At 38.5% G+C, this 16,801-nt stretch overlaps 1 protein-coding gene across 1 annotated transcript in view; it reads left to right on the top strand.

The window, feature by feature from the left end:
• Positions 1-16,801, top strand: part of ATRNL1 (attractin like 1) — a gene marked incomplete in the record, with an annotated part of 6,064,901 nt that overhangs the window by 4,970,089 nt on the left and 1,078,011 nt on the right.

Genomic DNA, 16,801 nt, shown 5'->3' with positions numbered 1-16,801 from the left:
TATCTGCATGTAACCCCTAGGTGTGCAGCTGTAATACCCCTGATGAGCTGTAATACCCCTAAATTTACTTCTGTCCTTCTTACTGTTTCTGTTGTTCTAAATTCTTCACCCAAGCTAATCACTGTCCTCTCCTCTGTCACAGTAGAGTAGATGGTTCTATCTTTGTGCACATTAATGTGATCTGTTTTTATCTTCCTGAGCTAACCTTGCCTGTGTAATATTCGCATTTCATTTCATGCTTTTTGTTTTATTATTTATTTTTTACTGTGTTTCTAACTCCTTTTCATGAATTTGTTCCACTACTGCTGTGGGCCTTATAAATTAATATGAATATATGAATGGTTATCCTTTCGTTGTAGTCTCAAATACTATTAACCTTATAACTTTTTACTCAATTATGTTTTTATACTACAGTTCTGCAATTGTATTTAATGTGTACTCCTATATCTGTAGTCTGTCATTTTTAATTTTGTACTTAATTGTTTCTCCCTGAGTCTTTGCTGAAAAGGGATTTGACAGTCATCCCAGTCAGACTTTCTTGGTAAACAAATGCTAATTAAATGAAATAACACACACACACACTTATGCATACAGATATATCCACTGATATTTTATAAATCTTGTCTGAACAAGTCAAGTTTACAGCCCTATAATTTTCTCTAAAAAAGGAATCCTTGTGCCACTTCAGCCTGTTTCTGACAGCTCATTTGAAGGATACAAAATGCTATATTGTATTTAGCATTGAGTTGGATTAATGAGGTATAACGCGGTGCAGTCATCTCTCTGAAATGACTAGGCATGTCCTTTAGAGTTAAGATGAGACGAGTATGTTGATCTGAGTTTGATAGAAATACACCAATCGTTACCTCCACTGTCTCCTTAGCTTTAATTGCAGTTTAGTAATTTGGCTGTTTATTCTGTAACTTCAGTTTGCATCCTCTGTCATGCTACATTTAATGACATTAAAGGTGAGGTCATTATTGCTACAGAAGGTACATGCAGTTTTTGTAGACAATACTTGTGAACTTTTTTATCTTTTATTGTAGTAATTATAGTATCATTTTGTAATAATCATCATATTTAGTTATCAGAACATAAGCCTCACTTTTCTGCCTGAGAATAACAGTCTAGAAAATGTGGACATGTGTCTATCTGTGATCTCCACTGGGTTAGAGAAGTAACATTCTCCTGCTCTGGCTTTGTGTGTCCTGCTGCTTAACCCATTGAATTATTAACAGAATAATACTTATTGCTTTTAATTTGTGAATTATTTCATTGTGCAGAGTAATGTCATGTGCCTCGACAAGGTGAAATAAATTCAGTATCTGTTATTCATGTTTTAGTGTTACAGCCTCAAATCATGCCACAGTGTTCAGAGATACTACCATAACAAACATGTACTTTTCCAAATATAACAGAAATACATTTCATTTATTATTTTGGATAAACTTTAATATGGCTTTTCCATGATTTTGTCTAGAAAACATCTCAGGCCAAAAGGTAACAAATTGTTTTGGTCTGTTGTTACCCCTTTGTGAATTGGTATCTTTACAGCATGGTGCCACAGATTGGAGACATTCCCACATTCTACCCCTTTGTTTAACATCTCTGGTAGTAGCTTAGTAAGTCTTTCTATGATTCTATGTAGGAAACCATGAGGTGTATGTTGTCTGGTCCCATGAAACCTGATTTTTTAATTTTATTAGTAGCAGCAGTCATATCTGCAGTTATATAACCGTGTCCATTTATGAGCAGGATTCTGACATATCAGAAGCTAGCATACATATTAAGCTAGCGTACATATTAATTAAGCTAGCGTACATATTTTATGCAGGTGCAGTTGCTATGCTGTGTGCTTGGGAGATCACTTTTTGCCAGTTGACATGTTGCATGTACAGTTTTTCCTTTCAGAGTTTGATCTAATCAAAAAATGCATTACAATTGCATGCAACCTTTGAGATCAAGCTAGATTCATAGCTAGAGCTTGAAGGTTTGATGTAAAAGTTAGGGTTTTCTGTACGGTCCTCCTGTTCGATTCACAGCTGGAGTGCCTTCTGTGTGGAGTCTGCATGTCCTCCCCGCGGTCGAGTGGCCTCCGAAAGACATGTGTGAATGGGCGTGCCTTCACCGAAGGTTGGGCGTCGGGCTGGCACCTCGGCACCCATAAAAACAAATCTACTGCCAATCATTAGCAGACCGAAGTTCTGCTGTGGCAACCCCTAACCGGGAAAAGCCGAAAAGACAAACATTTAATATAGACTTGTTTTATAATTAGGGCAATTGTTTACAAGCTAAGTAGTACTGATTTGTTTTTGTTGTGTATCTTATTAATTTTGTGATTTCCACCAAAAGTTATTTACTTTTTAATGAATTTACCTGCATATGTGTGCCTTAACTATCTTTCCTGAGAGCAAATTAATGCCTTCATTTGACTATTAGTGTTACAATAATAGAATCATGGGTTAAAAAAATGTTTACTCCCAAGATACTTCTGTGACTTTAAAGCATGCTCTGAGAAAACACTTAAAGGGGAGGCATATTTCATTTAAATTCTGCTACCAAAATCTGTCCGTCTGTCCTCAGAAAAAAGCCATCTCTAACAGGGACCCTAAATGGTTTGTTATTAAGCACTAATCCACAGTTGGGTGCTGATATATCAGGATTTACCCACGTAGTGTGGTCTGATCACAGATATACAAGGAAAAATGAGGTATATTTCTGTTTATTTCTGAAAACATACCTGAATGTTTTTCCGTTTTGCTCTGTCCCTCAACATATTCCAGTAGAAAGCCTGGCTGCGCAGTGGTACTTTAGCGGCCGGACTTTATTCTATTAGTATATATTTACAAAAGGCACACTGATTGGGCTGTCCAATCAGCACGCTTGTTTTTGAATATAAATGAGTCATCATTAATGCTCTCCAGGGTGTGTGTGTTATTGTGTAATTAACCCTCCCAGGGGTGGAAAGGCCTTGATTACACATTAACACACACCCTGGTGGGCATTACTGCTCTTAGAGAAGGGGCTCTCCATTTTACTTACTTATCTATACTGTTTAAGTACTATATTATATGTTTTATATATTTTTGATGTAAAATAGTTCTTCCACCTAATGTTTCAAACTTGCTGTAGTATATGTTAATGGTGTTGGAGGAAGCATTTTACATCCAAAATATAACACTTTAAAAAAAATCCATTTTTTGGCCACTTACTCCTAAAATGTTTGATTTATTGCCAGTCATTGGAGACAGAAGTTACTAAATAATGACATAGATTTGAGTTTCAGTGTTTTATTTCCTTCAGAAAATTCTTGATAATACAAATCCTTTTATTTAAGCAAGTTTGTAATTTTATAAGAGCAATAGTTAAAATCTGTTCTTATTTTTGAGCTTATTTTAGATTTTATCCAGATTTCATGAGCTGAAGGGTCCAGAGGTATACAAACCTCTCTGCTACTGCCAGTGGTAGACCTCACACATACACACACACACACACACACACACACACACACACACACACACACACACACACACACACACACACACTGGTCTTTTCTTCACAAAAATGTGTTTTTTGACAAACTACTGGGATAATCTAAAGATCAGAGTCAATAAATGACATGCATTTGAGTTTCAGATTTCATATCCTTCAGAAAATACATGCTAACACAAATCCCATTATTCTAACAACTTTCTAAGCTTATAAGAACAATATTTAAAATGTATCCCTATGTCTTGGCATTTCTTCCCCCATTATGTCAGGCTTTGTCAAGATTTCTTGTGCTAATAGTTTGAGAACTACATCTGAGGTCAAGAGATATGCAAAACTGCTGTTGCTGCTGCCAGGGGATTGCGAGATCTCATTCACACTTCACTGTCCTGTCTCTCATGCACACACACACACACACACACACACACACATACACTCTTCGGCTTTCATGCACCGTTTCATACACACACGCAGACAGGAACATAAACACACATACACACATACATTTTTCAGTTTTGCTCCATCAATCACTCTTTCTTACCCTTATTTTATTTTATTTATTTTACATTTGTTGACCGGGCTAGTCCAGCTGGATATATGCCCATTTTCAGTGGAGGCCCGGGGAGAAAAGCTCCACAAATTACAACAACATAAAAGGTCAAGACAAAGACAATAACAGTCTAATTTGGTACACAAGAAGTTTTAACAATTATAGTACAAGCCTAAGATTATATATTTTATATTTCAGTAGGAAAAAGGAAAAATTTATCTAAGAATAGATGAATAAGACTAATACATTTGTATTAGAAATGGTGTAGTACAAATCTTTATAACATATTACAAAATTAGATACACCTAGTAATTTATGATAAGAGATACTAAGGTCTCACAAAAACCTAAGAAAGAAAAACACTAGAGATCAATAGATAGAGTATAGAAGAACAGCAAACAAGGATGGATTTCTAGTGTTATTTAACACATAGGTTGTGATACTATATGAAGGTGTTTGATCATTCCACAGTATATACTTATTTACATGAGAAAAAATCCTAAGGAAGGTTAAGCTCACTAAAAATTAGTGAGACAACACAAGATCATGATCATGGGAGGCTAGGAATTGTGGGAGTCTAGTTAATAGTTAGGTACTTAGTCTGGGTTAACACAGGGGCGTAGCCAGTGTGATTTGAGGTAGGGTTTAAGCTTGCTTTTAAATAAGCTGACAGAGGATATTGAGGTTAGCTGGCTCTGGAGGATGTTCCAGGCTTTACCTACTGTATTGGAGAACAAGGTGTCACCAGCTAAGTTGTTGGATTTTGATATTTGTACAAGTAGGTTATTAGCTGAGCGTAAGGTCTTGAGGTTATTATAGGGGATGACTAGGGATGTAAGTATGGGTGTATTTTGAGGTAAATACAGGATCTTATGGGCTACTATTAATTGATTGAAAAGTATTAAATTTGGCAGCTCTAACCATCCTGATTCAGATTGATACAGTGATGAGTTCTATAGGAGGACCCAGCTGCAAATCTGGCAATATTGTTGTAGGAGGATGTAAGTTTACTCAGATTACTTCTACATATTTTGGTATAGATAGGGGAGGCATAGAGCAAGGTAGAGATGAGGTGGGTACGAGCAATAGTAACCCTGACTCGAGGTGTAAGAAAGGGTTTTATTCTATAGAGGGAACCTAGTTTCTTGTTTACTATTTTTATGGTGTTATTAATGTGAGGTTCAAAGGACAAGTTATCTATTAGTACCCCGAGTAGTTTGGTGGTTGGTTCAGGAGATATTATAGTTCCATCATTTGAAATAATAGTAAAGTTAAGTGGGGAGATTCTGCAGGTGAGGGTAAATAGTAGCATTTTTGTTTTTTTGGGGTTAAGGATAAGATGTCTTTGTAGGAGCCAGTTTTCAACTGTACTAAAGGTCATTTGGGTTAGTGACTGAAGTTCTGATTGAGAAGCAGCAGCGCATATGAGTGTGGAGTCGTCAGCGTATTGGATACACTCAGCTTGAGGAATTACAGAATGAAGGTCATTTGTAAAGATGGAGAAGAGTAATGGGCCTAATATAGATCCTTGCGGGACCCCTAGAATGACTGGGACGTGGGAAGATGAAGTATTTTCCCATAGTACAGCCTGTTGCCTGTTATGTAGGTATGATTAGAACCACTGTATAGTATGGTTGTCCAATGACAGGTTTTTGAGTGTGTCTATGAGGAGGTGGTGATTCACCATGTCAAATGCTTTGGACAGGTCAGTAAAAACAGCTGAGGACAGAGTATCAATATTACGATTACTATTAATATGGTTAGTGAAGGATAAGAGAGCAGAGGTGGTGCTATGAAATGGTCTAAAGCCATGTTGACAGGGTGCTAATAAATTGTGATCGAGTAGGTAGGTTAACAGTTGTATGTGTATACATTTCTCCATTATTTTTGCCAAAGGAGATAGAATAGCTATGGGCCTATAATTGGACAACTCTTTGGAGTTACTGCCCTTATGCAGGGGAATTATGTGAGAGACTTTCCAGATTAGGGGAATAGATCCTTCAGAAATAGTTCTGTTAATGAGGATGGATATGGGGTAGGCTATGACTTTAGCAGCTTTTTGCAGGTATTCTGCAGGTAATTTATCAGCAGAGAGAGTAGTGGGTTTAAGTTTCTGTATGAGGTTACAGATAAGTGAAGTGGGCACTGGCTGAAAATGAAATTGATGAGAATTATTGGTAAAGGTTGTGGCAGAGCCTGGGGTGCTAGGGGATAGCTGGTTGGCTAGGGATTGTATGGTTTCATTGAAAAAAGTATTAAATGTGTCAGCTATTTGGATGGGATTGTTGTGATCAGAGCCAGAGGTAGAGGGAGTACTTGAGGTGTAGGAGGTTATTGATACCTTGTCAGAATTTTTGGGGATTATTTTGGTTGGTTTGTTGTAGTTGGTAGTAGTAGATTATTTTGGTTGGTTTGTTGTAGTTGGTAGTAGTAGATTATTTTGGTTGGTTTGTTGTAGTTGGTAGTAGTAGATTATTTTGGTTGGTTGGTTGTAGTTGGTAGTAGTAGATTATTTTGGTTGGTTTGTTGTAGCTGGTAGTAGTAGATTATTTTGGTTGGTTTGTTGTAGTTGGTAGTAGTAGTTTCTTTTATCGGCTAATATGGCTTTTTTGTTTCATTTCTTAGCTGTATGAATTGCAGGTGGTCTGAGGAGCTTTTTGTTGAGCGCCATTTGGCCCATTGTTTATTTCTTTGGAGGATTTTTTTGTTTGGTCATCTTGGTGAGCCATGGTGCCGGTTTGGTTCTAATTCTAACTTTGCGTAATGGGGCATGGCTGTCTAAAATGGTTAGAAATTTAGAGTTAAAGTATTTCACGGCATTATCTATTGGGAGGTATTTCAGGGGTGACCAGTCACAGGTGACTAGTTCAGCTTGAAAGTGAGCAGGGTTAAAATTTTTGGTAGTGCGAATAGTTCTACAGATGGTAGAGTTTAGGATGACAGTTTTTGTTCTGATTAAATAGGTAAGCAAGTGATCACTTATGTCCTCAGGGAGGGTGCCTGTTTTATAGTTTAGTCGGGGGGTATTAGTGAGTATCCAGTCAAGGGTACTAGTTTTGTTGTTAGTTTTATTGGTGCGGGTTGGGGATGTTATAGTTTGGGTAAAACCATATAAGTTGATATGAGTAGAAGGCTGCTCAGATATACAGGAGTTCCAGTTAATGTTAAAATCTCCAAGTATAATGGTTTCTTGGGGGTAGTTACTTGAGAGCCAGCTGAGGATAGCCTCTAATGTGTTGATGTTATTGCCTGTGGGAAGATAGACACATGATAGATATATGGCTTTGCTTTTGTTAAGCTGAATCTTAGCTAGAAGAATTTCTGCATTGTTGCAAAGTGGAGGTTTGGAGTCTAACAAGGTAACTTGTAATCCATTCTTATAAAGTATGGCCAGGCCTCCTCCTTTTTTAGTGTTATGGTCACGTCTTATGATATTATAGCCAGGGGGTAGAACTGCAATGTCTTGTATTGATGGATTAAGCCATGTTTCAGACAGACAGAGGATGACAAAGGAATAAACATCAATACGGGCATGCAGGTGAGCTATTTTGTTATTGATGCTATGAATATTAAGATGAGCTATCAGGAGAGAGTTGGGGGGCTTGGTAAGTGTCTGTGTGATTGAATTTGTTGGTGTATCAGGCTGTGTAGCTGTGATAGTGGTAGGACCTGGGTTAGGGTGTATATCACCATCTAACAGGGAGTGGACATGAACTTTTAGGATGAGTTGTAGAAGTTTAAAAATTAGGTTCTTATTTTTTCTAGCTAGTGGGTTACATTGAGAGATGTGATGGAGTCTATGAAATATGGCTGCTGAGTACTTAGCTGAGCTGGGGAGGTTGCTAACACTATGAGTGGAGCTGAGGGTAAGGACAGAGGTGTGTGTGATGTGGGTATGCAGTCCTAGGAATCTATGGTGTTCATAGAGAGTAAGTAGATCGGGAATGATAAGTATAATTAGGAGTAGTAATAAAGGTAAGGGTTTACAGGATCCTTGAGCCATTTGTTTAGGTTAAGGTGGTTAAATGTAGGGATATTTGTGGATAGAGTGGTAGGGTAATGGATAAAGGTAAGTGAGTGATGGTTCTTTAAGGGGGAGGAGATAGGGGTAAAGTGAGAATATAATAGAGGTAATAGCACTTTAAGGGGAGGAGTTAGAAGTTGGTCCTAATGCATAGGGGTGTGGCAGTTAGAGTATAAGTTTAGGACCACTGGGGGCGGGTGGAATTTGGGGGCAGGGTAGGGGAGCAGAGTGAGCCCGCAGGGCAAACGGAGCGGGATGAGCCACAGAGGAGTTCACCCTAGGAAAACAATCAGAGGAGCAGTAAGCAAGGGTAAGGTGACACAATGCCTTGATAATAGAATATGCAGAGAGGGTTGGCAGTGAAGAATATTAGAAGAAAGAAAGAATAGAGTGGGAGTATTAGCTCTTCCAGAATATTAGAATCCAAGAGCCTGTAAGTTACTTAAAATTGGAGTCAGAATGGTGGTTTAAAGGAAACTATTGCCCTCTAGTGGACAGAAGCTGTATAGCAGAGGCAATATATACTGAGAAAAGAGTGCAGGGCAGTAAGTATGCTATAGAGGATTGAAGAGGAAGAACAGTAAAAATACTTGTAGTCTAAGAAGGGGGAAGGGGTGACAAGTATGGGAGCAGATAGTAAAGGCTGCCGGCTGTCCTGGCTGGTGAAAGTAAACTTACAACCTAGGATATCTCACACTAATTGTCTTAAGACTTTGGTTTAAAGTACGTACTTTACTTATAATTAAATTCCCTTGGGGACTGTAGCAGAGGGGAGGAAAGGTTCAGTTCCTTAGTTAGGGGAAACCGCAGTGTTTTGAGGAGAATAGTTGTTTTCAGCACGCAAGGCAAGTCCTCCTTAATACTGGGAAACCAGGTTGGGCAGCTGGGAATATAAAGGGAAAAGAGAGACAGTGGTAAGACACACAGATAAATAAATAATAGATAGTTACACAGGCTTATTAAGTAGTAACTTGAGCATAGAACAGAGATTAACTTGCCTAGTAAAACAGTCTTGACTGCACATATTACAATGTCTCTAGCAGTGATAATATTCAAGCAAGACACTTATAAAAGCAATATAGTTCAGGAACAATAAAGGTTAATCTCTTCTATGACTCAGTCAAAGATTACATTCAGCAAGACACTCGTTAAAACAGCATATCTCTGAAACAATAAGGTTCATCTCGTCTTATAACTCTCTATCATGTTTGCATTTGTTATTTGTATAGATAGATATTTTTGTTTTAGAAAGGTAGGCTTCTAATTAGTCCTCCTTATTTGCACACATCATTGTTAATTAGGCTAGTCAGTATAAGGTGCTTGGGCAGAGGACGCTGTGATTTCTGTCGTATGTATAGTAATAGTATGGAACAGGAAATACTGCTCTATATAACTATACAGTGGCAAACAATGGCTCTTCAAATCCATACGATGGTGAAAAGCAGAAACATAAACTCTATACAGCAACCTTAGCTGTCTTTATAGGTCTGAAACAACGCTAGAATGCTTGTAGTCATTAGCGTTGTTAGCGTACAAAGAACGCCATGATTCCAGTCTAATATATAAATATATTATGTAACAAAAGCGGTTTATAGTTTTAGTATTCGACAAGAGGTTAGTTCTTATAAATCATATATTGTCCAAAAACAGAGTCTATAGCTCTATGTAGTGACTATAGTAGTCGTAAAAGGTCCAAAGCAACACTTAAACGCCATTAGTTGATGGCGTAGTTAGCATGCAACAAAAGCATACAGTCTATCCAGTGCTGCAAAGTTCCTGAAAACTACTCTCCCAGATCAACTAAAAAGGCTACACAGTAAACACGCTATACTCTTATACATGAATATATACTCTCACACACATTCTTTATTTTAAATTCTTTTTTATTTTGCACTCGCTAAACAGCAAAAGTGCTGCTTAGTGAGCGTAAAATAATGGCGACCTTTAAGTTTTCTCCATCCGAGCTCCATGTCGGTTTGATATGCTGCCATGCAGCGGCAAACTCATTTTTCAGCAGGCATTAAGCCAAGGTGGTGCAGTGGTTAGCGTTGTCACCTCACAGCAAGAAGTTCTCCTGTTCACTTCCCGGCTGGAGTGTCTTCTGTGTGGAGTCTGCATGTCCTCCCCATGGTCGAGTGACATTAAAGACATGCAGGTAGGTGCGAGCATGAATGGGCGTGCCTTCGTTGAAGGTTGGGCGTCGGGCTAGCAACTCGCCACCGTAAAATCCACTGCCAATCATGAGCAAACTGGAGTTCCGCTGTGGCGACCTATAACCAGGAAAAGCCGAAAGACTTTTTATTACTTGAACATTAACACCCTGCTGGAGATTGTTTGCTCTCCAGTCAGGGTGCTGATTTACAGTTTGGGCATTCTGTAATTATTATTATTACCCCATGCAGGCAGTGATTATTACCCCATGCAGGCAGTGAGGGCTGATTATACATAGGCTTTCCCATCCTCCTTTGTCCCTAAATGCAGGTAATAAACCAAGTAACATATTCAGATGTAGCTTATAAAAACTTATAAATACTTGGAGATTTCAGCATTAAACCTGTTTAGGTCTTCTTGTCAGAGATGTAAACTGACTCTTTGGATTAGTGCTGTTAATCAAGAATCTAATAAACCAACTTTGAAAGCTGGTAACCAATCGGTTACAATTATTAACCGATAATATTTCCAACAGGATCTTTTGATAATCACCCACCCACATCCATTAATGACTACCCCAATATATTCAAAGGCACTCATCTTCCCTAAGCGCTACCATCTCATTTAATCTCCTTTTAGAAACACAAATGAGTATTTCTAAAATTAAATTCCACCTTGTTCTGCTAGACTGTTTACTATCACTCATCTCCCAAGATTCCCCCCACAGGAGGAACATTAACCAATACTATTAATACCCTGCAAGAAAAATATCTTCCCATATAAGTAGGTTGAACAAATCTAACATCAGTGGCCAAGAAAGAAAGTAAAAGTAGTCTTTTCCGTGAGAAAGGAAGCCCTGGTTAAGTATGCGGACAAAGAAGCCGACTTAAAAGTTTGGGAAGGAGTGAGTCACACTAGCTGTAAGCTAACCAAAAGCACTTTATCAACAAAGGCCATCAAAGCACTCAAGGTCTGCTATTATATGCAGACTTCTGTATGAATTCTGTATCATTAAATGCAATAAAGGCTTCTTGTCTTGTACAGACTTGCTAAATTAATTATCTAATCCCCCTTAGCTCCCATATTTACCATCTAGCACACTCCTTCACACATGCCACCCCCTTATATCCTCCTCTATTTCAAAGAAATAAAAACAGCGTGGAAAGCCTATTTGTTCACAGTAATCCAGTGTTGTATTACTGTTGGTGTTTTGCTGGCAGACAGCTAACCAGAGTACACATTCTCAGAATCATACAATGAAAACATGAAGCTGTCCTTTGAGCTTTAAGTTGTCTGGTTAATTCAAAGCAATGAGCACTTTTGTCTGTCAAACGTCATCATATACAATGTTTCCTCCATTTCAAAGAAAGCAAAAGTATACATATACTGAATATCTTTTGTAGCAAGTGTTACAGCTGGCTCAGATAGCCTTCAAACGAGTTTCCTAAATACTGCAAACAATTGTGTTACATTTTCCCTCAAATGTAACTTCATTATGTCCACCTGCCAAAATCTACTGTCCTCCTAGTAGAGATTGCCTCTAGACAAACACCTAGTTAAACTCCCCAAACTTACCTCATTTCCTGTATACCTTGGTAAGATTTTCAGAATTATCTTTTTAAAACCTGTTGACAGAACACACACACCACGGCATCTCCTGACTAGAAACCCACAGAACTTCAGGACTGGAAGAAGCACCATTACTACTCCCTGGATTTGGACTGACCACATCGTACTGTGTGTGGGTGGTGGGGAGGACACAGGACCATTAATCATAAACTTGAAAGCTTTTGATCTGTTTGACATTCATTCTTATAAAACGGTCTATTAGCCCTGCATTTTCCCTGTGGTTCAAGAACTGCCCTGCACACAGAATATTCAAAGTGTATATTGGCCTTGTCATGCTGTAACCTTTCCATATACCCGGGGTTCTATAGGGATGTACTGGCTCCTTTTCTGTTCTCTATATTTATTAATAAATTATCACTAGACCTCCCCCAGCTTCCACTAATACTGTTCATTAGTGGTCTGAGACTTCTGGCCAGTGGGCCAGATGTGGCACATTCCATTCAGCCTACATAGCTGTGCCCAACTACAGCCTGTATGTGTTAAAGAAATTACTGTCAGTTGTGATACAAGCCACATTGATAAATGTGTGTCTTTGTGGCACAGATTGCTTTACCAACTGTTCTTTTTTAATAAATGTGTGTCTTTGTGGCACAGATTGATTTACCGACTGTTCTTTTTTGATAAATGTGTGTCTTTCTGGCACAGATTGCTTTACAGATTGTTCTTTTTTGATAAATGTGTGTCTTTGTGGCACAGATTGCTTTACCGACTGTTTTTGATAACTGTGTGTCTTTGTGCCAGAGATTGACAAGGGTCCAGTGAAGTAAATAGTGTGGAAAGAAATAGCCAGGGAATTGTTATGGCTAGGCTTGTATAGGCCCAGGGCTGATAGCCTAGTACCAACCTATGAACCTAAGATTGCTTTACCACCTGTTCTTTCTCATTTAATTAACTGTAAAATCAGTGAGACAGAGACTTCCTGGAGCTGATGGTCAACCAGTAGCAGAGGTGCTTAGACTCTGACTTATGCTGTTGGTCTGCTGTGAGCTTTAGGAAGTAAAAGTATAGCTGTAACTGCCCAGCAGAGGTATAGCGTGCTTTTGCATGTTTCATAAACCAAATGCTATAAATTTCTGTACTTGAGGTGCAAATCACTTAGTGTATGAGATATGAATAAGTATGCTTCACCAAATAAGTTGCACATCTCTACTTAAGGTTTGAATTATTTGCCAAATGAAATGCATAGGATCACAGGATCATGGAGGCTACTAGGCTAACTAATTTGGAGCCTTTTTAAGCCTAGCCATTCATGCTCCACTTTTCCCAGTTATCAATGTCCATGAGCTAGAATGGCTTTAGTATATGCCTGCGCCTTAAGTCATCGACAAACTGCCCTGTCAATAAGGGCCACATGTGAGTAGCCAGGGGTGAATTTGCTATTTCCCATCCATTGGTCCAAACGGAGTTTGAACAGGCTTAGGAAGAAGCTCTGTTTTATTTGAATAGGGGATCTGTTCCATAAAACATTTTGTATTTGGTGCATAGCCATTCTTAGTTTTGGATAGGTTTTTCTTTCTTTTGTTGACAACTCATTTATACTGGGGTCACCCAAGGGAGCTTGTTTTTGGAGTTTGTCCTAAGTTTATTTTGGTTTGATACTGATGTTTCTATGCAGTTGTTTATATACTTATGCAGGGATTCCATAAATACTTCTGCATAGGCCATCTTGTTCTTTGAGTTCAATTTTTAAGGACTGTGTTGGTGTTGTTGAGCAAAGCTACCTGTTCAAGAATGTTTGCAGTGACAAAATCTGGAATCTTTGAGCCTGCATACCAGGGGTTGTGTATGTATCCGAGTTTATGGTGGGATAGTTGAAATCGCCGATGGATATGGTGTTGGGCTGAATCATGAGCAACTCCAGTACATTCAAGTACGTGATACGGTTATAGCTGCAGACTTGTAGCTAGCAAGGCTATGGTGAAGGACTTTACATAAGTTTAGTCGGACATGGAGTAGCTCAGGTATGTCATATTGTTTGGCCAATCTGGAGGTGCGTTACTTTTTATGTAGATTGATACACCCCTACCTCTTGTCCCCTTTTGTGCATTAGCTGGTCTACATGTGTGAAAGGTATTATAGCCTTGCACTGCTGTGGTGCCTTCTGTGGCTTTAAACCATGTCTCAGTAACTGCACAGATGTCAGCACTCTCCAGGGTGAGGGGCACTTCCAGGGAGTGGAGCTTTTTGTTGAGAGTCCTAGCATTGAGCAGTAAAACCTTTAGTTTATCTTGCACAGAGTTTACATGCAGGAGTTTCAGATACCAAAAGCTGTGTGTGTAAATGTGACTGCTATGTCTGTTTCTGTTTGCTATAGTGTGTGCACTCGCATCTCTCTCTCTGTTGGTCTCTAAGTGACTTTAATTTCCTTAAGTGGCTTTTTTCATTATTTTTAGTTCGTGTTGGTCCAGCTCTTTGCTCATCCTTGTTTGGCCCTCAAGCCATTTGTGTTTGAGGTCACTACTGTACACTGATGACAATGTGATTTATAGTCCTAATCCCACTGACACTGTTCCTTTCACAGTGGCTATTGGATATGAATTTGTATAACACTACAAAAACTATAAAAATAAAGCTATGTCATTCATTACAAAACACCACTCCCCCGACATATCAGAGACAGTAACTTTCGACCTTTGCAGATAACATCTTCCTTTAAATACTCGAGTATTTGTTGGAACCTCACCTTAAACTTTTAACTTCACATAGAAAAAAAACTTTAGTTAAAATAAACAGCTGTTTGTTTTTCTTGGCATAAAAATATCATATTTGTATTTCCAGATGATACAACAGCTGTAGGTAGGCATTCTGTTTTTTTTCCAACTAGAATATAGTGTTATCTTTAATTGTATATGCATCTACTAAACCTAGAATTTCTCCAGTTCATTTTCAATAATTTAAATAAAATTCATTGGCTCATCACCCTAGCTCAAAAAAATAGCAATACTCCATAATACAAAAAGTAAAGTGGTTACCATTAAAATATAGAACGAACTTTCTAGGTTGTGTTCAATTTGTTACAAGTAGAAACCATCCTTTACCTTGCAAGTAGGTCACTAAGAAATTCTGACTACAATGTTGGAAAACACATTTCTGCCAAGTTCCTTAAACAGACCCAAGATGAAGCAATCACAACTTGTCCATCTCAAGCCATGAATTCTCGGAGGTGCTTACAAGAGTCCAAGAGAAGCTACCTCTTAGACTGAGTTTGTAGCACATTCAAATGCTGTCTCTGAACTCCTTTCTAGATTCTGTAAATATAATTATGATTACCAACCTTTGCACATCATAATTTCACGTTATCCTATAGAACTGTTCCTTATGCACATTAATCAAATGATGGATAAACCTGTTAACTCCCACTAAAGCTCCTGTTCCGTTATGTTGATTTACCGATGCAAAACTACAACCATTAAAGTGTGCCATATTCCCCTGGATGAGCTTGAAACTGTTCCATACAGAATAGTACTCTAAAGCCAGTAAACAATTTTAAATGCATAAAAAATGCAGAATATAATTTTCCTAATTTATTATGTATGAAGTTTTGATCCTCAGCTGGGGTGCCTTCTATGCAGAGTCTGCATGTCCTCCCTGTGGTCGCGTGGGTTTCCTCTGGGTGCTCCGGTTTCCTCCCACATCCCAAAGACATGCTGTAGGTGGATTGGACACTCTAAATTGGCCCTAGGTGTGAGTGTGTGTGTGTGTGTGTTTTCTGTGGAAGGTTGGGCGCCGGGCTGGCAACTTGACACCGTAAAACCCCACTGCCAATCATGAGTGGATAGGTGATCCACTGTGGCGACCCCTAACCAGGAAAAAGCCGAAAGAAGAAGAAGATTATGTATGAAGTTTTAGTGTTTAGCTGTATCTTTGAGACACTGCCCCTTTACTGCACAGGTACGGGGTTAACAAAAATGCTTTACTGTTATAAAAATAACAGTTGTACTTTGATAAAACAACTGGTCTGCCTTCTCTCTTCTTACTTTGTAATTTAAGTCAAATAATTTATTTTTGACTTAACTGTGTGTGTTCCCATTGTGTACATTGGGAATGTGGTAGTTCAGTTGGAAGATAAAATCTCTGCATCACAGCTCTAGGATCTGAAATTCAGCTCTGACATCATTTCACTGTCTTTGTGTAGTTTTCATGTTCTTCCTGTCTTTGTTGGTTTATTTTAGTTACTCAGGGCTCCCTATTGAAATGCGAGTGACGAAAAGCTGGAAAAAAATATATATATATCAAAACCCAGGGAAGAGTGAGTCTTGAAAATGACTTTTCTCCTTAAAAGTTCTTTTTGCAGCCATTGAACTTATACCAAGTCTGAGATCACCATACCTCGGAGAAAAGGGATTATTCCAAGAAATGAAATCTCTGACTTAGTATATGGAAGTCCGATCTTTCAGCGATTCAGTCTCCGCATTTCAGGACTCACTCTAGCCGGTCCTGACATTCCAAATTCTTACTGTTGCTGTTGCTCAGGTTCCCTTTCACCTCCCAAAACCATGCAAGCTGATTCGCTACATTAAATTGTAGAGACACACAGACACACACCCCACCCCATACACCCTACACACACACACACACACACACACACACACACACACACACACACACACACACACACACATCTACTATGTGTGTTTGTTTTTATGTATATATGTGCATGTGTGTGCACGCATGCGCCCGCGTATATATCTATATTTATATCTGTATATATGTCTATATCTATATATCTATATATATATATATATATATATAAAATCTAGGAGTATGTGCTGTACGGTCTAATACTTTATACAATGAAATATTATTATAAGTATAAGTGCTTGAAATTCAAGTATTAAAAATAAAGTAAAAACACGTTAAACTTGTTTTTCAGGGGGCAAGCCTGTGATGGTTATATATGTCATCTCTAAAATTGCAGTACAGTGGGGAAAGGGCAAATTCCTCACTCCCCACTGATG

This window comes from Protopterus annectens, chromosome 14.part0 (genome assembly GCF_019279795.1).
Source record: "Protopterus annectens isolate FY-2018-M chromosome 14.part0, PAN1.0, whole genome shotgun sequence".
Classification (NCBI taxonomy): domain Eukaryota; kingdom Metazoa; phylum Chordata; order Ceratodontiformes; family Protopteridae; genus Protopterus; species Protopterus annectens.
The sequence above is the reverse complement of the archived record's forward strand: the minus strand, read 5'-3'. Positions and strand labels throughout refer to the sequence as shown.